The sequence below is a fragment of the Cheilinus undulatus genome, linkage group 24, assembly GCF_018320785.1.
Source record: "Cheilinus undulatus linkage group 24, ASM1832078v1, whole genome shotgun sequence".
In the NCBI taxonomy this organism is placed as follows: domain Eukaryota; kingdom Metazoa; phylum Chordata; class Actinopteri; order Labriformes; family Labridae; genus Cheilinus; species Cheilinus undulatus.
Window position 1 is genome coordinate 5,333,714 of NC_054888.1, and position 15,567 is coordinate 5,349,280.

Genomic DNA, 15,567 nt, shown 5'->3' on the forward strand with positions numbered 1-15,567 from the left:
TGCAATTACAAATGTTTTTGGCACACAGGTTTATTTCCTTTATGTGCATTGGGACAATACCAAAAAAACAGAAGAAAAAAGCCAAAATTGACATAGTTTTACACAAAACTCAAAAATAGGCCGGACAAAAACATTGGCACCCTTTTAAAACTGTGGGTAAATCCTTTTATTTCAAGCATGTGATGCTCATTTAAACTCACCTGTGGCAGTAACGGGTGCTGGCAATCTAGAAATCACACCTGAAGCCAGTTAGAATGTATAAAAGTTAACTCTACCTTTGTGTTGTGTGCCTGTGTGTGGGATTATCTCCTCCAGGGACCATTTGGCGGCAGGGGGGCATGGTCAGCCTGGTAGACCTGTCAGGTCCGTCGGGTTGACGGCTCCTGGGAAGAACAGCTGATAAGGACAGCAGGCAGGCAATGAAACATGTCCAGATAAAACAAAAAACATCTACATATATTTGAATGAAAAACAGAAAAAAGATATGTAGTCAAGATGAGAAGACAAAATAGTCGACTTGATCTATTATTGATTAATAGTTTATCATTGGTAATCCCGGCATTCATTATGATTTAGTGAGAATTTAACAGTTCTCTCAACACTAAATGACACATTTCAGTCTTTTTAGGAGATTATCAGGAAATGTTCATGTTACACACCTGTAAAATACAGTCTAAGTTGATAAGTCAGGCTCGTGGCACGGGTGTGTTAACTCCTTAATCCCTGTTTCATCAGTTCATATCCTATAAAATCAATAATGAGCAAAAAAATGGACAAAAGCATTGATTACACTGGCTTTGATTAATGATTCAGATCCCATGTTCAGTATGTATCTCAATTTTGATTATTGTAATGTTCTTTTATCCATTTCTCTTTTTTTTATTTGCTTGGTATCATCCCTGGATTTCTTCAGTAACTGACTCAGTATCATTGTAATGAGGGTTGCTTTCTGAAAGATTTCTTGTGTTTAAATAAAAGTTGATTGATTCTTTTTACAGTCTATGGTTTTGACATTCTGAAGGCATTCAAACATATTTCATGTAAATATACAGTGTACATTTGCTGAGAATAAGCTGCTGCAATCCTCCACACTACTTCTTCTGTCATTCAATTTAAGTCCATAAGATGGGGCTACAAGCAAATCTACCTGGACCTGGACTGGCTTCACATCTTTGTTTGGCTTGAAATCCTCACAGCAGTATCCCATGATGTCACAGACAGCTATTCATCAGTGTAAGTTTGGATAAGAGTATACAAACTGTAACTGTTGGTCATTAAAGAGTCCACAATTCATACTGAAGTCCACAACAAAGTCTAATCTTCACAGAAGAATCTGAACATCATGGAGCACCGAGAAAACTGAAATAAACAAGACAACGTCAGGTTTGAATTACAATAAATCATATGAAGTCCAACATACGTCTTGAAATCACATTTAAAAACTCATGCGCAATAAAATAAACAATATTTACCGTGTTCATGACCAACAGAAGTATTGATGCGAGTCCTTGATGCAAGCTATCTTCCCGGTCACACAATTACGTCACGTTCAATAAACTTTATTGACATAAATTGTAACCCAGGTTCTCTGAGTGGAGAGACTATCTCTCCACCCTACATATCCCATATGTATGGGGACTGACCCCACATGGGCAGTTGACGTGGGTGCTTAGACACACCACCTGTGATGGCCACGCACTGATTAGCTAACCTTGGCCATATAAGCCACACCATTGTGTGGCCTCTTAATTTAACTTTGATTGAAACACGTTTCTGAGTGGCCTCTTAGCTGGAGAGATAGTCTCTCCACTCAGAGAACCTGGGTTACAATGTACCCATCCATTCTCTTTCATGTCAAGACTATTTGTCCACCCTACATATTCCATATGTATGGGGACTCTGTAAGACACACCGCGAGGAAACCCAGCAGACGCCGCTGGTCCTGTGGTAGTTTGAAATGGCAGTTGAAATCGAATGAGACATCACCGCCACCAAAATAATCACCCATGTGCTCAGAGAAAAGGAACTATTTGAAAAAATACACTATTTACACACCTATCACCTAGGCGCAAGACGCTACCAAGGCTTAACTGGCCCCACCAGACGCTAAGGCCGGCCATAAATGGTTGACAGGCCACCTAGCCTGACCGTTACAAGGCTAGCTTTTAGAAAGGGACATCACTCCAAACCACTGCATGCTCCTGTAAGAGCTGTGGTTATGGAGGTATGGTAAGTTCATGCCCTGTCCTGCTGCACTGAGCCAAGCACCCTCTCAGTGAATCGTGTGCCGGCTGCAACGTTCATGCAGTAGAACCTGATAAAGGTGGACCATGAGGCTGCCATACAAATCTCTGATAGAGAGGCACCTCGCCATAGGGCCCATGAGGTAGCCATGCCTCGTGTAGAGTGGGCATGCATCCCTTCTGGGGTCGACCTGCCTGCCTTATCATATGCCTGTTGGATTGCATCTACAACCCAGTGGGAGAGTCTTGGTTTGGAGACTGGGTTCCCAAGACAGTCCAGTCTGTAGCAGACAAAGAGCTGGTCTGTCTTCCTACAAACATCTGTCGGCTGCAAATACACCGTTAGTGCCCTGACTGACTGGCCTTGCTTGTTGACCCCACTTTAGGTTGGAATGCAGTGTTTGGACGCAGTACCACCCCTGCACCACTGGCGGTAGCACTCCTAATGCACTGAAAGGGCATGGAGTTGTCCTATCCTGTTCGCTGACATCAAAAATGCCATCTTCAGGGAAAGCCATTTCAGGCCAAATGTCTCCAGAGGCTCAAATGATTCCCTCTGAAAGACCAACAACACCACCTCCAAATGGGGGTACAGCTGGCAGAGTCACTCTTATGACCATTCATCAGTCACACAGTTCCTCTGATGAACACTAGATAGTCACTAGTCACTCTGATGACCACTCAATAGTCACAGAGTTACACTAATGACCACTCAACAGTCAAAGAGTTACTATGATGACAACTAAACAGTCACACAGTTCCTCTGATGACAACTCAACAGTCACAGTTACACTCATTACCACTCAGCAGTTACAGAGTCCCTCTGATGACCATTCAACAGCCAAAGAGTCACGCTGATGACAAATCAACATTGACAGACTTCCTCTGATGACCTCTCACCAGTTATATAGTCACTCTGACGAGCACTAAACAGTCACAGAGTCACTGTGATGACCACTCAACAGTCAAAGAGTTACTATGATGACAACTAAACAGTCACACAGTTCCTCTGATGACCAGTCAACAGTCACAGTTACACTCATTACCACACAGCAGTTACAGAGTCCCTCTGATTACCGTTCAACAGTCAGAGTCACGCTGATGAGCACTAAACAGTCACAGAGTCACTGTGATGACCACTCAAAAGTCACAGAGTGACTCTGACAACCACTCAACATTCACAGAGTTACACTCATTACCACTCAGCAGTAACAGAGTCACTCTGGTGACCACTCAGTAGTCACAGTGTCACTCTTATGAACACTCAACAGTCAAAGAGTCATTCTGATGAACACTCAAAAGTCACAAAGTTCCTCTGATGATGAATCAACAGTTAAAGAGTCAAATTGATGACCAATCAATTGTCACACAGTTCCTCTTATGACCACTCAACAGTCACAGTCACACTGATAACCACTTTACAGTCACAGTCAGTCTGATGATCACTTGACAGTCACAGAGTTACTCTGAAGACCACTCAACAGTCAAAGAATCATTCTGATTATCACTCAAAAGTCACAAAGTTCCTCTGATGATCATTCAACAGTCACAGAGTCAAATTGATGACCACTCAATTGTCGCAGAGTCACTCTGGTGACCACTCATCAGTCACAGAGTCACTCTGATGACCACATAACAGTCACAGAGTCACTCTGGTGACCACTAGACAGTCACAGAGTCAATCTGGTGACCACTCAGCAGTCACAGGGTTACTCTGATGATCACTCAAAAGTCACAGAGTCAATCTGATGACCAATCAGCAGTCACAGTTATTCTGACTACCACCCAACATTCACAGTCACTCTGATAACCATATAACAGTCACAGTTACACTCATGATCACTCAATAGTCAAAGAGTTACTCTTAAGACCACCAGACAGTCACAGAGTTAGTCTGATGACCACACAGTCACAAAGAAATTCTGATGAACACTCAACAGCAGAGATGCACACAAGTCATTTTTTGCAAGTCCAAGTCAAGTCTCAAGTCTTTTGTGCACAAGTCCAAGTCAAGTCTCAAGTCTTTTGTGCACAACTCCAAATCAAGTCTCAAGTCTTTGGTCACGAGTCCAAGTCAAGTCCCAAGTCTCTGACAGTTGACCTGAGCATTCTATGATCTGCCTCTGACGTCCAGTCTGCTTAGACCACTGCATTGTTCTATCTAAGGAATCTAAATCCTGTACTGTATTATCACCATCACAAGGGTGGGGTATTGTCTGTGGCTGGCTTGCCGTGGTGTGTGCATGTGTACACTTACATATGAACAGGGCTTGACATGAACTTTGTTCACACTAGCCACTGTGACTAATGGTTACTAGCCACTCGGTGTTTCCACTAGCCACAGTTCTGTTGTTGGGAATGTTTTTTCTATATATCATATGTACCTCAGCTATAAGATGAAACACATGCTCTCTCTTTTTCCCTCATCAACAGGATCAGTTTAAGCTCTCCTCTTAATAAAGCTCCTCTCATATGAAACACTACAGACACATGAGTCAGACTTCACTGATAGAGACAGACACTGAGACACTGGAGATTAAATGTTCTTGTTATCTATCAGATATATTTCTGAAATGGTAGTAATTTTATACTAACACAAAAACACTAACTGTTAATGAACTGTTTATTCTGAAAAACAAATAAATGAATAAAAACTCAATCAGCATTTCTAATTTTGACTCAGACAGATCTTCAACAGAGTAAACTGAGTATTTCTCCCTCCATCCTCCTTAAGAAACTTCTGTCATCATTTATGGTGAAATTTTTTTATATGGGTAAAATCAAGCTAAATTTCACTTTATTCAGCTGAAATCTCCTGGACTCCTTAGCTAGGATTTATCTGTTAGAGCCTTTAATCCATCTATCTCTGTTTCTCTGCCTCCATGAACCATACTTAAAGTTTTATATTCCTGTCGTCTTTTATGTCCGTTCATTATCAATAAGCAGCAATGCAGAGATTCTAACATTAATTTATTCCCCACAAACATATGATATTGAGGGAATTATTAACCGAATAATATTTTAACATTGCGCACATCTATGGCTCACACAGCCATCACAGAGACACACACAGCTGTAGTGCACAATCAAACAGCGCTGACAGTGATTCTCCATGGTCAGAGAAGCTCTAATGCAGGAGAAAAGAGTTTAGGTATTCTGAAACTTTTGTCCTCAACAGACTGAAGTCTGCAATCTGCACAACCAACATGTTAGCGTGCGTTTCAAAGTAGGTGTGTGCGTGAGCGTCGCGTTTGTGTGTCATGTGCAGCATGAACGAGGATGAGGAAGAGAGGTTGGTGCAGCGTAAAAGGTGCACGAATCGTCAAAGAGAAGGAAAGGAAAGGGAAAAAGAGTGGCGGGGGATGGGAGATCATGATGGAAAAGTTAAACTGAAGATTGTGTACGAGTCCCAAATCACGAGTCCGAGTCGAGTCGCAAATCTTTTGTGCACAAGTCCAAGTCAGATCTCAAGTCACTGATGTGTGCAACTTCAGTGCGACTCAAGTCCAAGTCGCGGACTCGAGTCCTTATATCTGCTCAGCAGTCACAGAGTCCCTCTGATGACCACTAAGGAGTCACAGGTACTCTGATGACCACTCCACAGTCAAAGAGTTACACTCATGACCACTCCACAGTCACAGAGTGAATCTGAGGACTACACAACAGTCACAGAGTCCCTCTGATGACAACTCAAAAATCACAGAGTATCTCTGATGACCACTCCACAGTCACATGGTCCCTCTGATGACCATTCAACAATCACAGAAATACACTCATGACCACTCAGCAGTCACACAGTTACTCTGACGACCACTTAACAGTCACAGAGTCAATCTGATGACCACTCAACAATCACAGAGTTACACTCATGACCACTCAGCAGGCACAGAGTTACTCTTATGACCACTAGACAGTCTCTGATGACCACTCAACATGTTACAGAGTCACTATGATGACCACTCAACAGTCAGAGTTCCTCTGATGACACCTCAACAGACACAGAGTTACTCTGAAGACCACTAAACAGTCGCAGAGTCACACTGATGAACACTTAACAGTCACAGAGTTACATTCATGACCACTTAACAGTCACAGAGTCCCTCTGATGACCAGTCATTAGTCAGAGTTGCTCTGATGACCACTCAACTATCAGAGTTCCTCTGACCACTGAATAGTCACAGTCATTTAACAAGCACTATCAATCAATTGGCAGTCAGACAGATAGACAGATAGATAGATAGATAGATAGATAGATCATTTAGAGTCCTGGGTTTTAGCTTATGGAAACTTTGCTCTTTATAGAGTTCAGTGGACCTTAAAAGGGCCTTTTGTTTGTGAAATACTGTTGGGTTGGTCACAACTAAAAGCCTCCAGGACAGCTCAGCAGCCTCAGAGTTGAAATACAAGGTGAACCTCTCCATTGGCTGTATTAGTAATCTGGTGGACTTGTTGGATCCAAGACACCCATGGGGACTGAGTCTTCAGGGGATGGAGGTTGGGCTTCTGTTGAACTCAGAAGGCTCTGGAGGATGCAGGTCGCTTTCACACAGGCTGCTACATGTGAGGGTGTTGCCCCATCACCTGTTGGAACGTCCAAAACCTGGAAACAAAGACCCAAATATGCACTCTGCCTCCAGCAGAGCTCAAGAGAGATTGCAACTGAATTATATGTTCATATGTATAAAATACATGCATGGGGGATCCTGTCATGTGACCTACAATGGCAAGAACAGCATCAATATATTATAATTTATATATTATCACATTATACAATATATTATTATTTTTCATTATTATTATTTGTTTTTGATGTACTCTGATTTGGCAAAAAGGTGTCGACCATCCATGCCATTAAAGCATATTTTGAACTCTGAACATCAAACTGTTCCTGGGACAGCCTGAAGAAGTTCCTTAACAAGTCGCATCAACAAATCGCAACTCTTGAACCAGGCTGTGAAATGCAGCCAGCTCCTGGCGCTGGTGCAAGAGTCTTATCATCCAACAGGAAGAGACACTCTTCTGGCTCCGGCGCCTCTGACAACACCACTTATGGGGAACTTGTGGTTAATTCATTCATATATGTAAGATATAAAGTTTGTGGGTACATTTCTTAATGCTTGTTCTATGAAAAATGTTAGTTTTTTAATATGGGAAAATCAAAACTGTTCATTCATCACACTCTTGTTAACGCTGTTGTCACATCCATCATAAGGTAATGAGCTGACTAGAAGCATGTGATCTGTTTAAAAGGAACCCTGCATGATCAGACAAGTTCATCTTGTTGGCTAGATATTTGTGTTTCCTATAAACTAAATGTAATTATATGAACTAAAAAACTCACTAGATATTCTAGATATCTGCATTTTGAGTAAAGTTGAGCTGATTTTGATGCGTGTTCGCTTTGTCTCCCTGCTGTCAAAGCTCTGTCATTCCTAAGTTTTACCTCCCTACAAGTAACTGGATTCAGTGTATAGTGGAAGCATGCTGGTAAATTTTAAAAATAAAAAAAACAAAGGGAGTTTCTCCAAAGAACTGCAAAATTGGGCTTTTACTCTGAAAAGCACAAACCGAAAGTGTTTCTGTACTGTGTTTATCTTTACCCGCAGCATTTCAAACTGTGTGGAAACAAAAAGCTTCATAAATAGTACAAATTTAGGGAACACATTTATTAAACAAATGTATTTTAGCTTGGGGCCTTCATCTGGTTCATCAAGAAACTGATTTCAAACATATTCTAACCATGTGGATGTACATATTTGCTATAACAGGGTAAATATGGCTCTGTATATATCATTTTCCTGTCTAGTTTGACTAAAAACCTCTGGTGGTTTAAGGAAAAAGTAGAAGACACTTCAAATCTGATAATTTCTCCATGTGTGAGATGTGCAGCGTCGCTGAGATGCAGCTCTAACACGGGCTGCCAGTCTGAATGGTGAGGAGGAGGAGGAGCGCTGTGGCACTGTGACGCAGAGGTTGCGCTGGACTTTTTTGTTGTTTGTCATTTTGACGGAAAGGATTGTAAAAATTCGGTCATACCATTTTACAATCTGTCATTATAATTTCCCTTTAATATCTGTAGTATAATATAATTCAATATGACTTTATTAGTAGTGTTCAATCTATGATGCACTTTGTCCCAACTTTTATTCAAAGAACAATCTTTGAGGTCTAGCATCTTTAATGGGAATGGGAGAAAGATAAACACAGTAGCACAGCATTTACTCGTCATTTTTTACGCAGTGACGGTGTAGCAACAATTCCTGTCTTCAAGCAAGCAGCTGTGAACTGACCCACTGAAGATACCACGTACAGTTACATGTGTGCAAAATGGAAAAGGTCTATGCATAGGTCTCTGTGTCTGCGCTGAAATGCAGGCTCATCCTAGTCATCCTTCAAAAAACATACGTCAATGACGGAGAATTTTCGGTTAACGCAACCTCTGCTGTGAGGTCACACTACCAGTGTGGACCAAAACATGGCAGCCTCCTGGGTTTATAAACTCATAGTACTCAAAATGCAGATATCTAACGAGTTTTTCAGATCAATAAACATATGAGAAACAAATATCTATCCAACAAGGTGAACTTGTCTGATCATGCAGGGCTCCCTTAAGTATGACTCTGAAAACTTCTATGTGAGTTCAGTCCTTCTGATACTCATTACCACAACCATCAGCCTCATTTCTGAAATGTGTGTCTCATCACTGATTATGGGATTAATTCATTAATATGAAATATCAATTTGACTTTTCATCCATGGTCATAATATAAATACGTTTTTTTACTTCAGTTTAATATTGTGACTTTTAAAAATACCAGGTTTGAATGAAACAGCAGGACAAAACAGGTTGCAGATCATAGAGGCTGTTGTGGTAATGAGAAAAATCAGTCAATCAAAAAATACATTTACGTGAAAAAAAAAAACATGTTTTTTGATTTTTGTACTTTTGAATGGGCCTGTTGAGTATTCATTTTCAAAGCTAATTTTTTAAATAATTTTCCTATATTTTTGGTCTTTTGGGATTGTTGCTGTGATAAGAATATTCTTGGACTAGTTTGGTGAAATGTGGAGGAACATGTGATAAACTAGCAATATTTGTTTTAAAACTTTGCCCCTGATCTTTATGCTTCTTAGTTATGTCTTTGTAAAATGTTCATGTTTGTAATCTCCGAAAGCAATATTTCATGAGAATAATCCTTTAAGACATTTTGTGGTCTTAAGTCCAACTTAGAAAATTTGAAGAGAATTTAAGGATCCACAAGAACCCTGAATAGTAACAGGCTGACATAATCAGTGTCTCATGAAAATCTCAGATTAAAAAAAAATGGTGTCTATCTCTTCCATTTGTGAAGGACACATTAAGCCAGAAACAACAAATAATGCAAATGCTTTTGAAACAACAGTGCACGTATCCCCATTTAAATTCTCTAACAGGTTTCCAATCTCTGAAGAGAACAGACAAACCCCAAAGAGATGTAAACTGTGGAGTCCACTTATTACCTTATCAATCCAGACTGGGCTGCATCAAAGATTCATTACCTCCTTATCAGTAAATCATCCTCTCCATCTCTCACAGTTGGTTCTTCAGGACCTGAACCTCTGGACCTGAACCCTGTGTTCTGCTTAGTTATCAACAACCTGGAGAGGACACAAATTCTCTCAATGACAGCATGTTAAATAAATTTCAATGGTTAATAATAAACACATACTCACCTTTGGCTTTCAGGTATTTGTTTTATTACACCTCAATGTGATTCATATCTGTCCTCTTGATTCTTTGTATTGAAAACTTCAATGACAATAAATCAGAACTCCAACAAAAGGAGACAATAATGGACAAAAAAATCAAGTGGAGGTGGTTTTTGAGTCAATATGAGCAATATAACATAGAGATGGAAGACATACTCTTTTCTAAAATGGACAGTGAAAGAACAACAGACTGCATCAATCAGACAATTAATGAGTGTTGTCATCCAAACCTGCCACAACCACCCCTCATTGGAGGAAAAATAACTTTATTCAAGTGAAAATACACAATATTTTAAGTTTTTAATTTTTAAAACTACTTTTATTCTAATTTTTAATAATTAAACTAGACAACCATTATCTTTTATAATCTAAAAACAATCTGTCAAAATAGACAATTAATGTCTGTTGTCATTTAAACCTGTCACCACCACCTCTTATTGCAGGAAAAAAACTTTATTTGAGTGAAGGAATACAATAAGGCTGTTTTCTTATTTTTTAAAAAATATTTTCCTTGATTTTTTTTAATTGTTAAACTAGACAATCATCTTTTATAATCTACACTCACCAGCACCACCCAAAATGGAGGACAAACAACTTTATTCTAGTGGAAAAATACAATCATAAATTTTTTTTTTTTATGTTCAATACTACTTTTATTCAATTTTTAAATTGTTAAACTAGACAACCATTAGGTGAGTAAAAATCAGTAATTTTGTTGCAGCAAAAAAGGGAGAGATATACCGTGTGCTCTTGTTGTGTGGTAAACTCCAGATTGAAGCCAGGTGCTCTTGAAGAGTGACGCAATTAGTCGAAAAAAGGGAGAAGCCACCAGGGAAATCGTCAGGCACACTTGCTCGAGCCAAGGATTTAAGTAAAAAGCCTTTATGATTTACGGGCATATCAAATAAAGATTTAAAATCATGGAAAGCTGACCGGTGTCTACCGCAAAGGGTCTTCATCAGGGCTTGAACAATTTATTTAGGTGAAAAATTTAAAAATATATATTTTTGTGTCATTTTAAAACTACTTTCATTCAAATTTTCAAATATTAAACTGGACGACCATTATCTTTAATAATCTAACCCCGCCACCACCCCCCCCCCCATCGGAGGACAAAAACCTTTATTTAGGTGAAAAATATAAAAATATATTTTCTTGCCAAACCCGCCACCACCCCCCCTCATCGGAGGACAAAAACCTTAATATAGGTGAAAAATCTAAAAATATATATTTTTTGTCTTACCCGCCACCACCCCCCCTCATCGGAGGACAAAAAACTTTATTTAGGTGAAAAATATAAAAATATATTTTGTTGCCTAACCCGCCACCACCCCCCCTCATCGGAGGACAAAAACCTTTATTTAGGTGAAAAATATAAAAATATATTTTTTGGTCTAATCCGCCACCACCCCCCCTCATCGGAGGACAAAAACTTTATTTAGGTGAAAAATATAAAAATATATTTTGTTGCCTAACCCGCCACCACCCCCCCTCATCGGAGGACAAAAACCTTTATTTAGGTGAAAAATATAAAAATATATTTTTTGGTCTAACCCGCCACCACCCCCCCTCATCGGAGGACAAAAGACTTTATTTAGGTGAAAAATATAAAAATATTTTTTTGTCTAACCCGCCACCACCCCCCCTCATCGGAGGACAAAAACCTTTATTTAGGTGAAAAATATATAGATATATTTTTCTGGTCTAACCCGCCACCCCCTCCCTCATCGGAGGACAAAAAACTTTATTTAGGTGGAAAATATAAAAATATATATTTGTTGTCTTACCCGCCACCACCCCCCCTCATCGGAGGACAAAAGCTTAATTTAGGTCAAAAATCTAAAAATATATATTTTTTGTCTTACCCGCCACCACCCCCCCTCATCGGAGGACAAAAAACTTTAGTTAGGTGAAAAATACAAAAATATATTTTTGTCTAACCCGCCACCACCCCACCCTCATCGGAGGACAAAAACCTTTATGTAGGTGAAAAATATAAAAATATATTTTTCTGGTCTAACCCGCCACCCCCTCCCTCATCGGAGGACAAAAACTTAATTTAGGTCAAAAATCTAAAAATATATATTTTTTGTCTTACCCGCCACCACCCCCCCTCATCGGAGGACAAAAAACTTTATTTAGGTGAAAAATATAAAAATATATATATTTTTTGTCATTTTAAAACTACTTTCATTCAAATTTTCAATTATTAAACTAGATGACCATTATCTTTAATAATCTAACCCCACCACCACCACCCCTCATCGGAGGACAAAAAACTTTAGTTAGGTGAAAAATCTGAAAAAATATATATTTTTGGTCTAACCCGCCACCACCCCCCCTCATAGGAGCACAAAAACCTTTATCTAGGTGAAAAATGTAAAAATATATTGTTTGGTCTAACCCGCCACCACCCCCCCTCATTGGAGGACAAAAACCTTTATTTAGGTGAAAAATATAAAAATATATTTTGTTGCCTAACACGCCACCACCCCCCCTCATCGGAGGACAAAAACCTTTATTTAGGTGAAAAATATAAAAATATATATCTTGTTGTCTAACCCGCCACAACCCCCCCTCATTGGAGGACAAAAACTTAATTTAGGTCAAAAATCTAAAAATATATATTTTTTGTCTTACCCGCCACCACCCCCCCTCATCGGAGGACAAAAACTTTATTAAGGTGAAAAATATAAAAATATATATATTTTTTGTCATTTTAAAACTACTTTCATTCAAATTTTCAATTATTAAACTAGACGACCATTATCTTTAATAATCTAACCCCGCCACCACCCCCCCTCATTGGAGGACAAAAACCTTTATTTAGGTGAAAAATATAGAAATATATTTTTTGGTCTAATCCGCCACCACCCCCCCTCATCGGAGGACAAAAGACTTTATTTAGGTGGAAATATAAAAATATATTTTGTTGCCTAACCCGCCACCACCCCCCCTCATTGGAGGACAAAAACCTTTATTTAGGTGAAAAATATAAAAATATATTTTGTTGCCTAACACGCCACCACCCCCCCTCATCGGAGGACAAAAACCTTTATTTAGGTGAAAAATATAAAAATATATATCTTGTTGTCTAACCCGCCACAACCCCCCCTCATTGGAGGACAAAAACCTTTATTTAGGTGAAAAATATAAAAATATATTTTTTGGTCTAACCCGCCACCGGCCCCCCTCATCAGAGCACAAAAGACTTTATTTAGGTCAAAAATCTAAAAATATATATTTTTTGTCTTACCCGCCACCACCCCCCCTCATCGGAGGACAAAAACTTTATTTAGGTGAAAAATATAAAAATATATTTTGTTTGGTCTAACCCGCCACTCCCTCCCTCATCGGAGGACAAAAAACTTTATTTAGGTGAAAAATCTAAAAATATATATATTTTGTCATTTTAAAACTACTTTTATTCAAATTTTCAATTATTAAAATAGACGACCATTATCTTTAATAATCTAACCCCACCAGCACCCCCCCCTCATCGGAGGACAAAAACCTTTATTTAGGTGAAAAATATAAAAATATATATTTTTTGTCTTACCCGCCCCCCCCCCCCCATCGGAGGACAAAAAACTTTATTTAGGTGAAAAATCTAAAAATATATATATTTTGTCATTTTAAAACTACTTTTATTCAAATTTTCAATTATTAAAATAGAAGACCATTATCTTTAATAATCTAACCCCACCACCACCCCCCTCATTGGAGGACAAAAGACTTTATTTAGGTCAAAAGTATAAAAATATTTTTTTGTCTAACCCGCCACCACCCCCCCTCATCGGAGGACAAAAACCTTTATTTAGGTGAAAAATATAAAAATATATTTTTTGTCTAACCCGCCACCACCCCCCCTCATCGGAGGACAAAAAACTTTATTTAGGTGAAAAATCTAAAAATATATATTTTTTGTCTTACCCGCCACCACCCCCCCTCATCGGAGGACAAAAACCTTTATTTAGGTGAAAAATATAAAAATATATTTTGGTCTAACCCGCCACCACCCCCCCTCATCGGAGGACAAAAGACTTTATTTAGGTCAAAAATATAAAAATATATATTTTTTGTCTTACCCGCCACCACCCCCCCTCATTGGAGGACAAAAAACTTTATTTAGGTGAAAGATATAAAAATATATTTTGTTGCCAAACCCGCCACCACCCCCCCTCATCGGAGGACAAAAACCTTTATTTAGGTCAAAAATCTAAAAATATATATTTTTTGTCTTACCCGCCACCACCCCCCCTCATCGGAGGACAAAAACCTTTATTTAGGTGAAAAATATAAAAATATATTTTTTGGTCTAACCCGCCACCACCCCCCCTCATCGGAGGACAAAAACCTTTATTTAGGTGAAAAATCTAAAAATATATATTTTTTGTCTTACCCGCCACCACCCCCCCTCATCGGAGGACAAAAACCTTAATATAGGTGAAAAATCTAAAAATATATATTTTTTGTCTTACCCGCCACCACCCCCCCTCATCGGAGGACAAAAACCTTAATATAGGTGAAAAATCTAAAAATATATATTTTTTGTCTTACCCGCCACCACCCCCCCTCATTGGAGGACAAAAAACTTTATTTAGGTGAAAAATATAAAAATATGTTTTTTTGGTCTAACCCGCCACCACCCCCCCTCATCGGAGGACAAAAAACTTTATTTAGGTGAAAAATCTAAAAATATATATTTATTGTCTAACCCGCCACCACCCCCCCTCATTGGAGGACAAAAACCTTTATTTAGATGAAAAATATAAAAATATATTTTGTTGTCTAACCTGCCACCACCCACCCTCATCGGAGAACAAAAGACGTTATTTAGGTGAAAAATCTAAAAATAATTTTTTTGTCTTACCCGCCACCACCCCCCCTCATCGGAGGACAAAAACTTTATTAAGGTGAAAAATCTAAAAATATATTTTGTTGCCAAACCTGCCACCACCACCCCCCTCATCGGAGGACAAAAACCGTTATTTAGGTCAGAAATATATAAATATATTTTTTGGTCTAACCCTCCACCACCACCCCTCATCGGAGGACAAAAACTTTTATTTAGGTGAAAAATATAAAAATATATTGTTTGGTCTAACCCGCCACCACCCCGCCTCATCGGAGGACAAAAGGCTTTATTTAGGTCAAAAATTAAAAAAAATCTATATTTTTTGTCTTACCCGCCACCACCCCCCCTCATTGGAGGACAAAAAACTTTATTTAGGTGAAAGATATAAAAATATATTTTGTTGCCAAACCCGCCACCACCCCCCCTCATCGGAGGACAAAAACCTTTATTTAGGTGAAAAATATAAAAATATATTGTTTTGGTCTAACCTGCCACCACCCCACCTCATCGGAGGACAAAAAACTTTATTTAGGTGAAAAATCTAAAAATATATATTTTTTGTCTTACCCGCCACCACCCCCCCTCATCGGAGGACAAAAAACTTTATTTAGGTGAAAAATATAAAAATATATTTTCTTGCAAAACACGCCACCACCCCCCCTCATCTGAGAACAAAAACCTTAATATAGGTGAAAAATCTAAAAATATATTTTTTGT